We start from the raw sequence: 15,406 nt of genomic DNA, 5'->3' as shown, positions 1-15,406 counted from the left end.
TTTTTTTTTTTTTTTTAAAGATTTTATTTATTTATTTGAGACAGAGAGAATGAGAGACAGAGAGCATGAGAGGGAGGAGGGTCAGAGGGAGAAGCAGACTCCCTGCCAAGCCGGGAGCCCGATGCGGGACTCGATCCAGGGACTCCAGGATCATGACCTGAGCCGAAGGCAGTCGCTTAACCAACTGAGCCACCCAGGCGCCCAGAAACATTTTATATCTTGAGTGCAGTGTGGTTACATGGGTATATATATTTTTTCACAAGTAACTGAATTATAAACTTAAAATTTAAGCAATTTGCTACATGTAAATTATGTCTAAACAAAGTTGATTTCAAAATATCATTTGCAATGGAATAAAAAATAAAATACTTAAACACAATTTGACAAAAACTGTGAATTCTATACAATGAAAAATAAAAATGTGGAGAGAAATTAGAAAAACTTAATATATAAATATACCACCTTCATGGATTGGCTTTTTGAGTGGAAACTGTTTAGTCTAACAGTTTTATGGCAATTAAAAGACATAGCTATCTCTGACTTATTTTGCTCAGCATAATACTCTAGCTCCATCCATGTCATTGCAAATGCCAAGATTTCATTCTTTTTATGGTTGAGTAATATTCCACTGAATATAAATATACCACCTCTTCTTTATCCATTCATAAATTGATGGACAGGTGGGCTGTTTCCTTAATTTGGCTATTGTAGATAATGCCGCTATAAACATCAGGGGGCATGGATCCCTTTGACTTAGTATTCTTTTAAAGATTGTATTTATTTATTTTAGAGAGAGAGGGTGAGTGGAGAAGGGCAGTGGGGGAGGGAGAGGGAGAAAGAATCTGAAGCAGACTCCACACTGAGTGCAGAGTCAACTTGAGGCTCAATCCCATGACTGTGAGATCATGACCTGAGCTGAAACCAAGAGTCAAACATTTAACTGACTGAGTCACCCGGTGCCCCACTATTTTTGTATTCTTTGGGTAAATACTTAGTAGTTCAGTTGCTGGATTATAAGGTAGTTCTATTTTTAACTTTTTGAGGAAACTCCATAATGTTTTCCAGAGTGGCTGCACCAGTTTGCATTCCCACCGACAGTGCAAGAGGGTTCCCCTTTCTCCACATCCTTGCCAACACCTGTTCCTTGTGTTGTTGATTTTAACCATTCAGATGTTAAGTGATATCTCATTATGGTTTTGATTTGTATATCCCTGATGATGAATGATGTTGAGCATCTTTTCATGCGTCTCTTGGCCATCTGTATGTCTTCTTTGGAAAAATGTCTATTCATGCCTTCTGCCAATTTTTAACTGGATTATTAATTTTTGGAGTGTTGAGTTAAATACTATATGATTTCACTCATATGTGGAATTTAAGAAACAAAACAAAAGGAAAGGGGGAAAAAAGAGAGAGAGGCAAATTAAGGAACAGACTTTTAACTATGAAGAACTGATGATTACCAGTGAGGAGGTAGGTAGGGGAATGGGTTAAATAACCAATGGGTGTTGAGTGCACTTGTGATGAGCACCAGTGTTGTATGGAAGTGTTGAATCACTGTATTGTACACCTGAAACTAATATTACACTATATTTTAACTAATGGAAATTTAAATAAAAACTCTTAAAAAGGACATAGGGTCGGCCAAAAATCTTAAAAGATGAAAACAAATTTGTAGAGTTAACACTACTTGATCTTAAAACTTAACTATAAGACGATGGACTCTGAAAAACAAACTGAGGGTTCTAGAGGGGAGGAGGGTAGGAGAATGGGTTAGCCTGGTGATGGGTATTAAAGAGGGCACATTCTGCATGGAGCACTGGGTGTTATATGCAAACATGAATCATAGAACACTACATCAAAAACTAAGATGTAATGTGTGGTGATTAACATAACATAATAATAAAAAAAGATAAAAAAAAAACTATAAGATTACCTTAATCAGAGAGGGTGACATTTGTGTGAGAGTAGGTAAATAGACTAATGGAACAAAATAGGGAATTCAGAAAGAGAATAACACATACAATGCACTGACTTTTGGTAAAGGTTCTAAGGTAATTCATTGGGGAAAAGAACATTTTCATCAAATTATGCAGAACAACCAAATGGACATTTAGAAACAATAAACAAGTTTGATTCCTACCTCAAGCTATACACAGGAAATATAGATAGATCATAGACCCTTATGTAAAGAGTGAAACTTTAAAAAATCCAGAAGACATGGAAAAATATTTTCTTATAGTAGACTTAAAAAATTTACATATTTGACTTCATTCAAATAAAAAAAAAGCTGTCCATCAAATAAATCATTGAATCATTGCATTGAAAATGCAAGCCAAAAGCAGACAAATACATTACAAGAAAATTACAAACCAGTATCTCTCATGAACATAGTTGCAAAAATCTTCAACAAAATATTAGCAGACTGAATTCAATAATGTCTAAAAATAATTGTACAGCACAACCAACTGGGGTTTATCCCAGATAGGCAAAACTGGTTCAACATTAATTAGAATATTTAGAGTAATCCATCACATCAAAAATCTAAAAAAGAAAAATCACATGATCCTACCGATAGAGTATAACATAACGCCACTAGAATTAATAATTTTTAAAAAGACATTCTGAGTAGAAATTTAAAACATGCCATTTAATTCTTTGGCCAAAGAGGAAATATTTATGTAAATTCCCAAATTTTTGGAAAAGAATGATGCTGAAAACAGAACATCAGTATCTAAGAATCTATGGGATACAGGTAAAGCCATTATCACAGAATAGATTACAAAATTAAATGTTTATATCATTAAATATTTATGAATTGAAAGAGCACAAAATTTTAAAAAAACTTGAAAATACACATGAATAAATTAATGAATAAAAAATAAAATAAAAATTAGTGCATTACAAAACAGAAAAAATACACAAAAAACAAAAGCATAAGTAGGAATTAATAAAGATTAGAAAGATAAATACAAAAATTAAAAGTCTAAAAGGAGGATTAAAAAGAAAAAACAACAGGGTTGCCTGGGTGGCTCAGTCGTTGTCTGCCTTCAGCTCAGGTCATGATCCCAGGGTCCTGGGATCGAGCCCCGCATTGGGCTCCCTGCTAGCGGGAAGCCTGCCTCTCCCTCTCCCACTCCCCCCTGCTTGTGTTCCCTTTCTCACTGTTAAATAAATAAAAAATAAAAAATAAATAAATTAAAAAAACAAAATAAACTATCATGTAATATAATGAAGACAAAAAACAATCAGAAAAAGAAGTAACAAAAACACAAATTAGAACTGGAAAAAAAGGGAAATAACTAAAACTAGAGAGAATGTGTATATGTGTGTGTGTATACTTCTGCTATTTTCCCAACTCTGTATAAATACAATTTTAAATAAACTTTTGACTTATATAATCTAAAATGCACAAATGATTGATATACTATTTAATGAAGTGAGCATAGCATTTAACCATCACTTAGGTCAAGAAATGGACTTATTGGCACCACTGCAATAGTCCTTTTTATCACCCATTTTCAATACCAACCCCCATTTCCTAAAGGTAAGCACCATTCTGATTTCTAACATTATAGATCAATTTGCCTGTTTTGATTTTATGTAAATGAAATTATACATTTTTGTGATCATGACTTCTTTTATTCAAAATTATGAAATGATTCATGTCATTACATATAACCATAGTTTAACTCATTTCATTATTTAAATACCACTATTTATGCATCATACTGTTGATGGTCATATGGATTATTTAAAGTCTATTGAATATAATACAGCTATAAACATTTTTTTTTTTAGAGGTAGAGAGGGGCAGAGGGAGAGGGAGAGAGAGAGAGAGAATCTTAAGGCAGCTGCACACCCAATATGGAGCCTGACATGGGGCCTGATCTTATGACTTTGAGATCATGACCCGAGCCAAAATTAAGAGTAGGACCCTTAACCACCTGAACCACCCAGGCACCCCAGCTATAAACATTCTTTTACTGAACACAAAATAGGTACCTATTTGTTGATTACTCCTGCAACATATCATCCCTGTACCAAATAGTTATCAGTCCTGAGATTTTTGACTTCTCCAGCTACTCTGTGCTTAAATAAAATAAAACACAACAGATTTGGGATCTGAACATCATTCATCAAATGAACCAGAAGACAAAACTTTAGACCCAGAATGAATTTAATCCCTACAGGTGAGGGACTGCCCAATGGAAGAACAGGAGGTTAGAGGAAACTAACAGGCCATCAGGGCTGCCAAGGAAGCAAACTAAGCATGTCATAGAAACATGCTTTCTTAGTCCATGGACTACCTTGACACAAAGTTTTTCTTTGAAGTTTCATCACAATATTCCTACTTGCAAAGTGGAAGCATTCATCCAGTAATTTCTTCCCAAATGATCATGAAGAAGTAGCTGGCATAGTAAGTCATTTTACAGTGCTTTATATTATTTCTGTTTTATTTTCCTTTTTCCTTCACTCTTGCATTTGGGTGTTTATACATCTCAAAGTATTACTTTTTTTTTTTAAAGATTTTATTTATTTATTTGAGAGAGAGAGAATGAGAGAGAGCACATGAGAGGGGGGAGGGTCAGAGGGAGAAGCAGACTCCCTGCCGAGCAGGGAGCCCGATGCGGGACTCGATCCCGGGACTCCAGGATCATGACCTGAGCCGAAGGCAGTCGCTTAACCAACTGAGCCACCCAGGCGCCCAAAGTATTACATTCTTATCATTACCTCATGTTCTATAGCACACAGCCTAAAACAATGAATACGCACACAGTTTTTTGGTGCATATAGACATGCATTTCTGTTGGATATATAGGTAGGATGGAATTGCTGGTTCATATTACATACACATGTTAAATTTTAGAGATTAATGCCACATTATTTTTCAAAGCAGTTGTGCTACTTTTTTTCTTTTTAAAGATTTATTTATTTATTTGAGAGAGAGAAAGCATGGTGGGGAGGAGAAGAGGGAGAGAAATATTAGCAGACTCTTTGCTGACTGTAGAGCCCAATGCAGGGATTGATCTCACAACCCTGAGATCATGACCCTGAAATCACAACCTGAGCTGAAACCAAGAGCCAGACACTTAACCTGCTGTGCCACCCAGGTGCCCTGCAGTTGTGCTGCTTTTTAAAGGTTATTCCAGGGGCACCTGGGTGGCTCAGATGGTTAAGCATCTGCCTTCAGCTCAGGTCATGATCCCAGGGTTCTGGGATAGAGTCCTGTGTCGGGCTCCTTGCTCAGCAGAGAGCCTGCTTCTCCCTCTCCCTCTGCCTGCTGTTCCCCCTGCTTGTGCTCTCTCCCCACAACCTGTCAAATAAATAAATAAATAAAATCTAAAAAAAAAGATTACCTAGCTTTAAAAATATATAAAAAATAAAATAAAGGTTATTCCATTCCCAGTGGTAGTCATTAAAGTTTATGCAAATAAATTTAAATCTTTAAAATACTTATTTTTCTTTTCTTTTTTTTTAAGATTTTATTTATTTATTTGACAGAGAGAAAGAGAGCACCAGCAGGGAGAGTGGCACCAGAAAGAGAAGGAGAAGCAGGTGCCCCGCTGAGCAGGGAGCCTGATGTGGGGCTTGATCCCAGGACCCTGAGATCATGACCTGAGCCAAAAGCAGACACTTAACTTACTGAGCCACCCAGGTATCCTGAGATTCATATTTTTCTAGAAAAATAAAAGTGCATTAAAATTGATCCCAGTAGAGATGGAAAATTTAAATAGACCAAATTATAAATAAGAAATTAGGAAAGAAATTGAGTAATTACCAAAGGAAAAGCATGAAAACAATATGGTTGCAGAGGGGATTTCCAAAAAACTGACAAAGAGCAAATAATTCCAATGCTAGCCAAAATGTTTCAGAAAATAGGAAAAAACAACTTTTACATTATTTTGATATTATTTCACAGTCATGACAACTCAGACTAATGTCATTTCTGAATATTGATGTAAGACCCTGAGGTAAAATTGTAGCAATAGAATCCAACAGCAAGACCAAGTGCAATTTACTCCAGAAATGCACCAATTAGGAAATCTATTAATACAATTTAGCATTAGATACAGAAGACTTTTAATTTTCTTACTGTTTATTTTACTATATTTTGTTTAAAAGTTAATTTTAGTTGTCGCCCTTAGGATTACAATTAACATCTCAATTTATAATAACCTAATTCAGATTAATAACAACTGAATTTAAATTTTGTACAACAATATAGCTCCTTTCCCCCGTCACTCCTTTGTGTTAATTATCACACAGATTACATTTTTGTATATTGTGTGCTTATGCACACAGATTTATAATTATTGTTTTTGTAGTTGTCTCTTAAATTAAATAAGAGGGAAAAAAGAGAATTGCAAACAAAATATGCATTTATACATCTTTCTATGTTTTTGTTACCTATCTTGGTGCTTTTTATTTCTTTCTGTGGGTTCAGATTACTGTGTAGTGTCTTTTTAATTCAGCTTTTAGAGCTCCCTTAGTATTTCTTGATTAATTTCTTGTCAGCAATTAATTCTTTCAGTTTTTATCTTAGAATGCTTAATTTCTTTTTTTTTTAAGATTTTATTTATTTATTTGACAGAGAGAGACAGCGAGAGAGGGAACACAAGCAGGGGGAGTGGGAGAGGGAGAAGCAGGCCTCCCACTGAGCAGGGAGCCCCATGTGGGGTTCGATCCCAGTACCCTGCAGATGCTTAATGACTGAACCACCCAGGCATGCCTCCCCTTCAAAGTTTTTAAGGAACATAATTTTCAATCTAAAATTCCATATGCAGGCAAATTTTTCATCACTGGTTAAGGTAGGATAAATGTATTTTTCAGGCATGTAAATACTTGAAGCTTTAATTCCTATTTAGTTTTTTATTAAGGATTCATATGAAAGACATATCCTCATTTAGCTTTGGAATCAAATAATCAGTGGATCCAGCCTTAGGAGAATGTAAAATAATGTCCCAGTATAATAGCTGTGTAAAAGGGACAAAAAACCAAAACAAAAAACCTACATTTGTTCCACTTTGATGAACAAGTTAAGAAAGATTATTTTTTTTATAGTTGTCTTTTTTTTTCTTTTAAAGATTTTTATTTATTTGTTTAACACAGAGAGAAAGAGCACAAGTAGGCAGAGCAGCAGACAGAGGGAGAAGGAGAAGCAGGCTCTCCGCCGAACAGGGAGCCCGATGCGGGGCTCGATCCCAGGACCCTGGGATCATGACCTGAGCCGAAGGCAGCTGCTTAACGACTGAGCCACCCAGGCACCCCAAGAAAGATTATTTTTGGAAAAGAAATTATTTTCTGCAAAATAGTGGATATAAGGAAGAGACTGAAAAAAGTATAAATTTGATTGAGAAACCCAATTTAAAAAATAAAGGAAATTCAAATGTTTAGGAGAAACAAAAAGTTATAGAAGGGAACATGGTCCATATATGAAGCAAACTTTTAAAGTTAGAATGGAAATGTGTATATTCAAGGAAAATGACAAATTGATTTCTAGTTATAAAAAATAATGCATTAAGAATATTGTGAAGGAGACTTAGCCTTTCTTCTCTCAACAAGAAAAAAAGAAAGGCAACCAGAAACTCCAGGATAAAACACTAATATTATCTCTTATATTGTTAACAATAAAGAGATACATAGTATAGTTGGTAAAACAAAAACAAAAAGTTGTGAATGTATTACTTACGTTTGCCCACATAAGCAATAGATAAACTAAAATATGGATTCAGATAATACTTAGAGAAAGTAGAGAAAAAGTAATAAGTATAAACTAAATTTCACAATATAAAGCCAATAGATGAAGTTTGGGAAATCAAGACATAACAGCATACACATTTTTTTTAGAGGTAACATTAGAACATTTTAAACAAATTTTAAAAACATTTGCATTTGAAACTGGTATCAGACTTGGGAAAATATAGGATAGGTATCATTGCTTTTTATTATTTTCTCCTTGTACTATTTAATATGTACAAACATATGTTGATTAAAAAATTCTCAGTGGAGTGCCGGAGTGGCTCATTCAGTTAAGCATCTGACTCTTGATCTCAGCTCAGGTCTTGATCTCAGGTTGTGAGTTCAAACCCCACACTGGGCTCCATTCTGTGCGTGGAGTCTACTTAAAAACAAAACAAAACAAAAAAAACCTCAGTAAATGGGATAAAAAACAGATGGAAACAGAAGAGTGAAATAATGAACATAAACTAAGCTGAAGGATTCTCTCCTGTAAAAAACAGGAGGGAGAGGGAAGGAAAAGAAAAAAAGTTAAGAGGCATGTATGATCGATCCAGAAATTCTGGTATGAATCTAAATTAACTTCTACAAAAAGAGAATAGAGACAGAGTTGGTTTAGAACTAACCAAAAGCGGGGCTCCTGGGTGGCTCAGCCGTTAAGCGTCTGCCTTTGGCTCAGGTCATGGTCCCGTGGTCCTGGGATCAAGCCCGCATCGAGCCCTGCATGGGTCTCACTGCTTGGCGGGAAGCCTACTTCTCCCTCCCCCAATCCCCCCTGCTTGTGTTTCCTCTCTCACTGTGTCTCTCTCTGTCAAATAAATAAATAAAATCTTAAAAAAAAAAAAAAACTAACAAAAAGCCTAATTAAAGAACACTGTTCTAAACTAGTAAGTCATGAGTTTTTAGATGCTAAAACTCTGTGAAATGTCAAATAGAATAAGAAAAAAGAAAAACCCATAGACATATAATGATATTATTTTATAACATCAAACATGAAATTAAAACACTAAAATTTTCTAAGAAAATATTTTTAAAAGATCACCCCAGAAGACACTAGAAAAGACCAGTATCTGTCTTCTATCAGCAACAATGGACATGAGAAGACAGTGGTACAATGTTATTAAAAGGCAGAAAGAGGGGTGCCTGGGTGGCTCAGTCAAGTGGCTGCCTTCGGCCCAGGTCATGATCCCAGGGTCCTGGGATCAAGTCCCACATCAGGCTCCTTGCTCAGCAGGGAACCTGCTTCTCCTTCTCTCTCCCTCTGCTTGTGCTCTCTCTGTCAAATAAATAAAACCTTTAAAAATAAATAAATAAATAAAAGGCAGAAAGAAAATACTTTAATTTTTTTAGGATTTATTATTTTTTTTAAGATTTTATTTATTTATTTGAGAGAGAGAGAGAGAACATGAGAGGGGGGAGGGTCAGAGAGAGAAGCAGACTCCCTGCTGAGCAGGGAGCCCAATGCAGGACTTGATCCTGGGACTATAGGATCATGCCCTGAGCCGAAGGCAGTTGCTTACCAACTGAGCCACCCAGGCACCCAGAAAGAAAATACTTTAAACAGGGAATGATTTTACTGGATAACAACCATTCAACTGGAACAATTTCAGAAAGTGTATCACATGAAGTACCTTCACAAATCATTTATTGAATATATCCAGGCCATGGTATACATTTACTAAAAAGTATGTGCTATAGCTCAGTTACTATGTCAAACAGGAATGGTATATTAGTATGTCATTGCTCAGATTAAAGAGAAATATGCATGAGAATACCAAGAAGAAGCCAAAACCCCATAGTCTCCTCTCATAAGAAGGAAATAATGGTTATTGAGGCAAGGACTATACAAACTTCCTTAGTTTGAATTTTGATATTTTTCTAAAATGGAACCATACTACATTTAGAATATAAAAACTGGAAATATTAGCTTTTTTATATTTCAGATGAAGAAACCAAAACATTGAAAAGTTGAGACTTCCAAGTAGAATTGGTCACAATTAGCAGCCAAACCTAAAAACTTACCACCTTTAATTTTTCTGGCTGTAACTATTCTGATTTAGCCTGCATAGTTCCAATGACATTTTGCCAGAGTTCTGGTTTTTAAAATTTCTCACGTTACATTAAATAAAAATATGCATTATTAAAACTCTCACCTACTTTTCCTGGTTAGGCCTTCTGAAGTAATGTTTAGTATTTTGAAGGGCTTTTTAATAAAACCTCCTCTGTCTTCGAAAATGCAGATATCTCTGTGAAGGACAACTACTTTAGATTTGTGAAAGGTGATTTCCTAATTTAGTGGGTTTTAGAAACTAGATAAGAGAAATTCCTTTGGGAATGTGATTTCCATACTTAATGCATTGCAGAGTTGAAAAGTTCTGGTATAGGAAGCAGAAAAGAGCTAAAAACAAATGTCACCTACTTAACAACTTTACTTAGTTGTCCAGAAGTAATCCCCAAATGCAATCCATCTTAAAGCAAGACAGTGTCCTCATATACTGCTTTGACTATTTTCTATTAAAAATATCTTTTCTGAAGTATTTTTCCTAAAATGAACTTCTACTCTCTATATTTTTTATCTAAAACACAAATGTTTGACAATTAATTCAACATATTTTTGATACATAGACTCCTCCAGATCCATGTTATTCCTGTGAATGAAATTGTGAAACATTTTATATTGCCGTAGAGCAAGCTTTTGTTTTACTGTTTAAACATTTTAGGAATTTGTTTATAGATTCATTTTACAGTTATTAAGAACATGAGGTGTACATAACATATAAAGATAGGAATTTAAAAATATTCTGTTATATTTTACAGTTTCTATAATTAGATATAATAAATAATTTCCTTTTATTGTTGAGATGCCAAAAAATTATCAATTTATTCCTTTGTTTGAAAATATATAATAATATGACACTAGGGAGTCTCACTGACCTTGCTTCAGTGATAGTTTCTGTAATAAAGTTTTTGGAGGCTTAAAAATATGCATGTTTTGTAATAGCAATGCCTTATGAAAAGTAATTCTCGTTAAGTATGTTCTTTGTTCATAAAGTTCTTGCTCTCCTTGGTGATCCTGTTATGGCTACTCACTTAAGATGTTTCCTGAGCACTTTGATATGTTTTCTTATGATATAAACAACATAATAAAATACATATTGCCATAAGAGTGTGTGGCAAGACATTTTTGCTAGGCAGTGTGAACAATTTTTAAATGCCATTATGTGATTAAGCAGTGAGGTTATATTACACTGTGAAGTTCCATAATAGGTGTTGAAATTGCCTCTCAACATCACACTTGGGAGTATCTCTGAGATTTTTACATGACAATTTCACAGGGTTATTAAAAAAAGAATAAGTGAAATCATTAAAAAACCTTTTTCTTAGATAAATTTAAATGCTTTCCATCACCCAGTGTGCAGTCATTAAAGTCGAATGCTTTTTCCTGGGAAAATATTTCATATAGATTTTTTAGCTTTTTTTTTTTTTTACTGGTAACTCAAAATTTGTTAAATATGACTTATTTAAATTTGGTTCCTATAATGAAAAATAATGGAGGAAATTACCTTCAACTCAATTTCCAAGGTGACAATTTATCAATCATAGTAATAAGTGGTTGGGTTTCTTCATAATATATTTGACTCTCTGACTTTTTCCATCTTTCTCTAACTCTCAGATTTCCTCCAATACTTTGTAAAATCTTCTTTTTTTTCTCAGATGAGAGTGAAAATGCCCTCCCCAGTGAGTAACTGTGGAAGTTTAGGAAACAGAAAAATATTCAAAGGATAAGAGAGTCCAAGGGTATGTAAGTGGAGGACATCAGCCACTCCTATAAATTATATATGAGCATACCAGAATCAAATATTTTAACTTACTCTTTGGTTACACAAAGTGACTTATAAGGTTATTGCTTATTTATTAAATGTCAAGAGGCCATGTCCATATCCATAAAGTATTTTCTAAATCACCCAAAAGTTATAGCAACAAAGGCTTTTGACCTCTCAGTTCAGCTAAATTTTGAGTGCCCCGTTTTAGAATTTGTTCCAACAGAAAATGGTGCTGGGACAAGTGTATTCAAGGGCAGATAGATTATTTAAATGTGTGAGGGACACTGGCAGGGGAGAGAGATATAAAACAGACAAGGAAATTCAGCTAATAAAGTATACACTATCAAGCCATCTACCACAGTCATTGAATGGAGCTTAGCTTGTTGGTGAAACTCTGGGAAGCACTTCAAACTACACAACTTAGAATTATCCCTACCCAAGAGTAAGAAAGCTGGAGATGAATACAGTAACTCTGGAGAGTCATTGGGTGATGCTACTGGGGTAAGCAAGTATATACTAATTCTATAGCACTTTTGGATTTTCAAGAGGACATGAGCAGAGTGACCTTCCATAGATTGAGACACAAGCACTGAAACACAAAGAAGCAGACAGTGACAGTTGGAAGTTTGTGTGGAATACATGGGTAAGTCCAAAGAATGGGAATGGACACTACCAGTATGTATTATATCTGCAAAATATTGCAACATTCCTGCTAACTACATTACATTCCCAGGTTTTGTATTGTTTACAATTTGATAATCATATTTCCCACAGTTTCAACTGATAAACTAAAAATGTTTATCAGTAAAGATTGTATGACAGAGTTTAGATTGTATGACAGAGATTAGAGAAAATAGATATACTTGAATAGTAGGTTTACTTGAATAGATCATCCTTGGATGATCTCATACAAATTGTGGGGTCAACACCAATTTATGTGATGGGGACCCTTAAATTCAACCATACCCTGGATGTCTTTTCTGAACTTGAGTCATTTGTCCAGCTATCTTTTGTAGATCTCATTCTACATTCATTCTAATAATGACTTCATAAAATAGCAGCTAACATGGATAATATCGCACTAAGCACTATATTAACCAATAAGCTTTGAGTCTTCACAACAAGCTTAGAAGTAGATACTGTTACTATAGCAATTTAACACACCAGGAAATAGATTTGGAGGTTTAATTAGCTTGTTCAAAATTAGGTAATGTGTGGTGGAGTATGGAGTTGAATCAGGCATTCTGACTCTATAACCCCTGTATCAGTTAAAGTTTAACAAGGGAACTAGAACCAGTTGATGATGTGTAAGAAATTTATTGCAAGCAATTGGTTTTATGCAATTGTGGGGGCTAGCTAGGCAAATATTAAATCTGTAGGGCAGGCTATCAGGGAGAGCAGGGCATAATTCTTGGACATGAACTTAGACTGTCCACCACTGGGGTCTGTATTTACTGACTTTCTATTAGTATCAAGGGCAAGATGACAGATTTAAATGAGCACATGTTGATAAAATTAATTCAATATTCTAAGGCTTTCCACTGAATTATTTATCTATTTATCTATTTATTCAATGTCCATTGAGTGCCTATTGTAAAACAGGTACAAGAGGTATAGAAATGAATATGAGATGAATTTTGCCATAAAAAGGTCAACATTAGTTTTATATCATCTAAGGAATCTAGTAATATTATTGCATGGTAATTTTTAAATCTAGTAAATTTATAAAAATATTACAAGTTAGGAAAGAAAATTTAAAATTGATGGCTAGAAATATGTATTTATGTGGTAATTTATATGGAAGGATGACTGATCAAACTGAACAGACATGGGATAGGAATTTTTATTTTATAAAAACCAATTAGTTAAAAAGTTGAAAGTGTGAATGTTATAACATGACACTATTATAATTTTACACACACAAAATCCCGGAACATTTTAAACAACAAAGCAATTTGGCAGTTCATATTTAGAACAAAAATCCTATCAAAGTAAGGATGAGAATTGGTTTAATAGTTTCAATTATGAAATTCAAGGTGACCAAATGGTTAAAGTCTATAAGTTGTGTTTTTTCAGCACAATCATTTCACTTTGTTGGGTAGAACTACAAACAGAATTAACAGGTTGATAGTGTGGCAGAATGAAACAAAGAATTGATTTGTTCCCAGTTTGATATGTTAAATGAAAAGCAACTGAAACCCCCCAAAAGATCAAGGATTTAATGGTACTCAGCATTACAGTTATTAAGCATTTTGCTATTTTGAACTAGCAGTAAAAAGAAGATGATAGTTGAAATTGTTTTATTCACTCAAAAGAAAATGTTCTCTTCCCATATTTCACTTTCAGAACAGAAAGAATAAACTTTGAAAATTAGAAATAAAGAAGTTACTGGGATAAGGATTGCCTATAAATTGGATCTATAATCCACTACATATTTTTCTCTCAGAAATCTTAGTAGCATTAAAAAAAAACCCAAACATCCCTTTGTACTCCCATACCAATTTTATTTTTAATTTAAAAAAAAAATTGTTCTGGGACACCTGGGTGGCTCAGTGGTTGAGCAACTGCCTTTGGCTCAGGTCATGATCCCAGGGTCCTGGGATCGAGTCCCGCATCAGGCTCCCTGCTCAGCAGTGAGTCTGTTTCTCCCTCTTCCTCTGACCCTCTGCCTGCTTCTGCTCACTCTCTAAAAAAAAAAAAAAAAAAAAAAATGTTCTATGGGAATTCAGAGGATACACATAGGAATAAGATATACATAGGATACACATAGTAATCTACTTCTCTTGGTAATTGATTTGCCTCTCTACCCCCTCTGATAAAGAAAGAGTATATATTTTTTCAAGATTTAGTTGTTTTTCAGTGGGAAGATATATTAGAAAATCTAATCTTCCATACAATTGGTGCAGAATATATATTTAGGTTTTGAACTCTGTAAATATTTTACCTATATAAAAATTAAATTAACTAAAAATTAATAGACTGAAACAGAACAAACCTATCATGAATACTCAGTATAACTGATATGAAAAACTACCAACTATTTTAGAAATCACAAACTAAATTGCCTGGAAGACTGGACGCATTTATCGGGCACTAGAAAACACAAAAAAGGGAACTAATATGTAAAAGTTAATACTCTTGACACCAAGACCATAGTATGAGAAGTGGAATAGAAATAAGAAAATGACCTTTTGGTTAATACTAATTTTGTAATATATAAAACTTACAGGGACTTCAAAGATTTAAAAAGTTATAGTATGCATTTTTATTTGACTCTTTTCAGAATGACATTGTTTTAAATACTTGAAATATGACTTTAATTGTTGTAATCAAAATTAGGTTTTTAAAAACATGAAGTAGTATTCTCATTTTATATACGGCCTTTTCCGTTGCTTTGCCGTCACTTGTCAAAAAATTCTTCATGTGATTGGTTGAATTGCCATGCATTCTCTGATAGTTTTGAATTTACTTTTAAACATAAGAAGTGAAGCCATAAAACTTTTAGAAGAACACAGGTGATTTTCACTCAGTTGCTTAAACCAGGCATTTCAAACTATGGCCTTTTACAGAAAGAGATTTCAGACCCCTGGCTTAAACTAATCTTTGATTTTCTCTTTTCATTCATCATTTATGTTTAGCCAATTCCATTAAAATTGCCAGTTATATAACTCACACATCCTATCAAATTTGTTTTTCCTCTACTCCTACTGCCTTTACTCTTCCACAATTTCTCTACTTGATTGCTGTAAAGTTTCCTAAACAGTCTTTTGGCTTCCATCCATTCTCTCCAATTCTTGATACCAGCTGCTGCACTGATATTTCTTTTTTTTTTGTCTTTATAATTT

This window comes from Leptonychotes weddellii, chromosome 8 (assembly GCF_054177405.1).
Source record: "Leptonychotes weddellii isolate Sample4059 chromosome 8, ASM5417740v2, whole genome shotgun sequence".
In the NCBI taxonomy this organism is placed as follows: domain Eukaryota; kingdom Metazoa; phylum Chordata; class Mammalia; order Carnivora; family Phocidae; genus Leptonychotes; species Leptonychotes weddellii.
Note: the sequence above shows the minus strand (reverse complement) of the source record.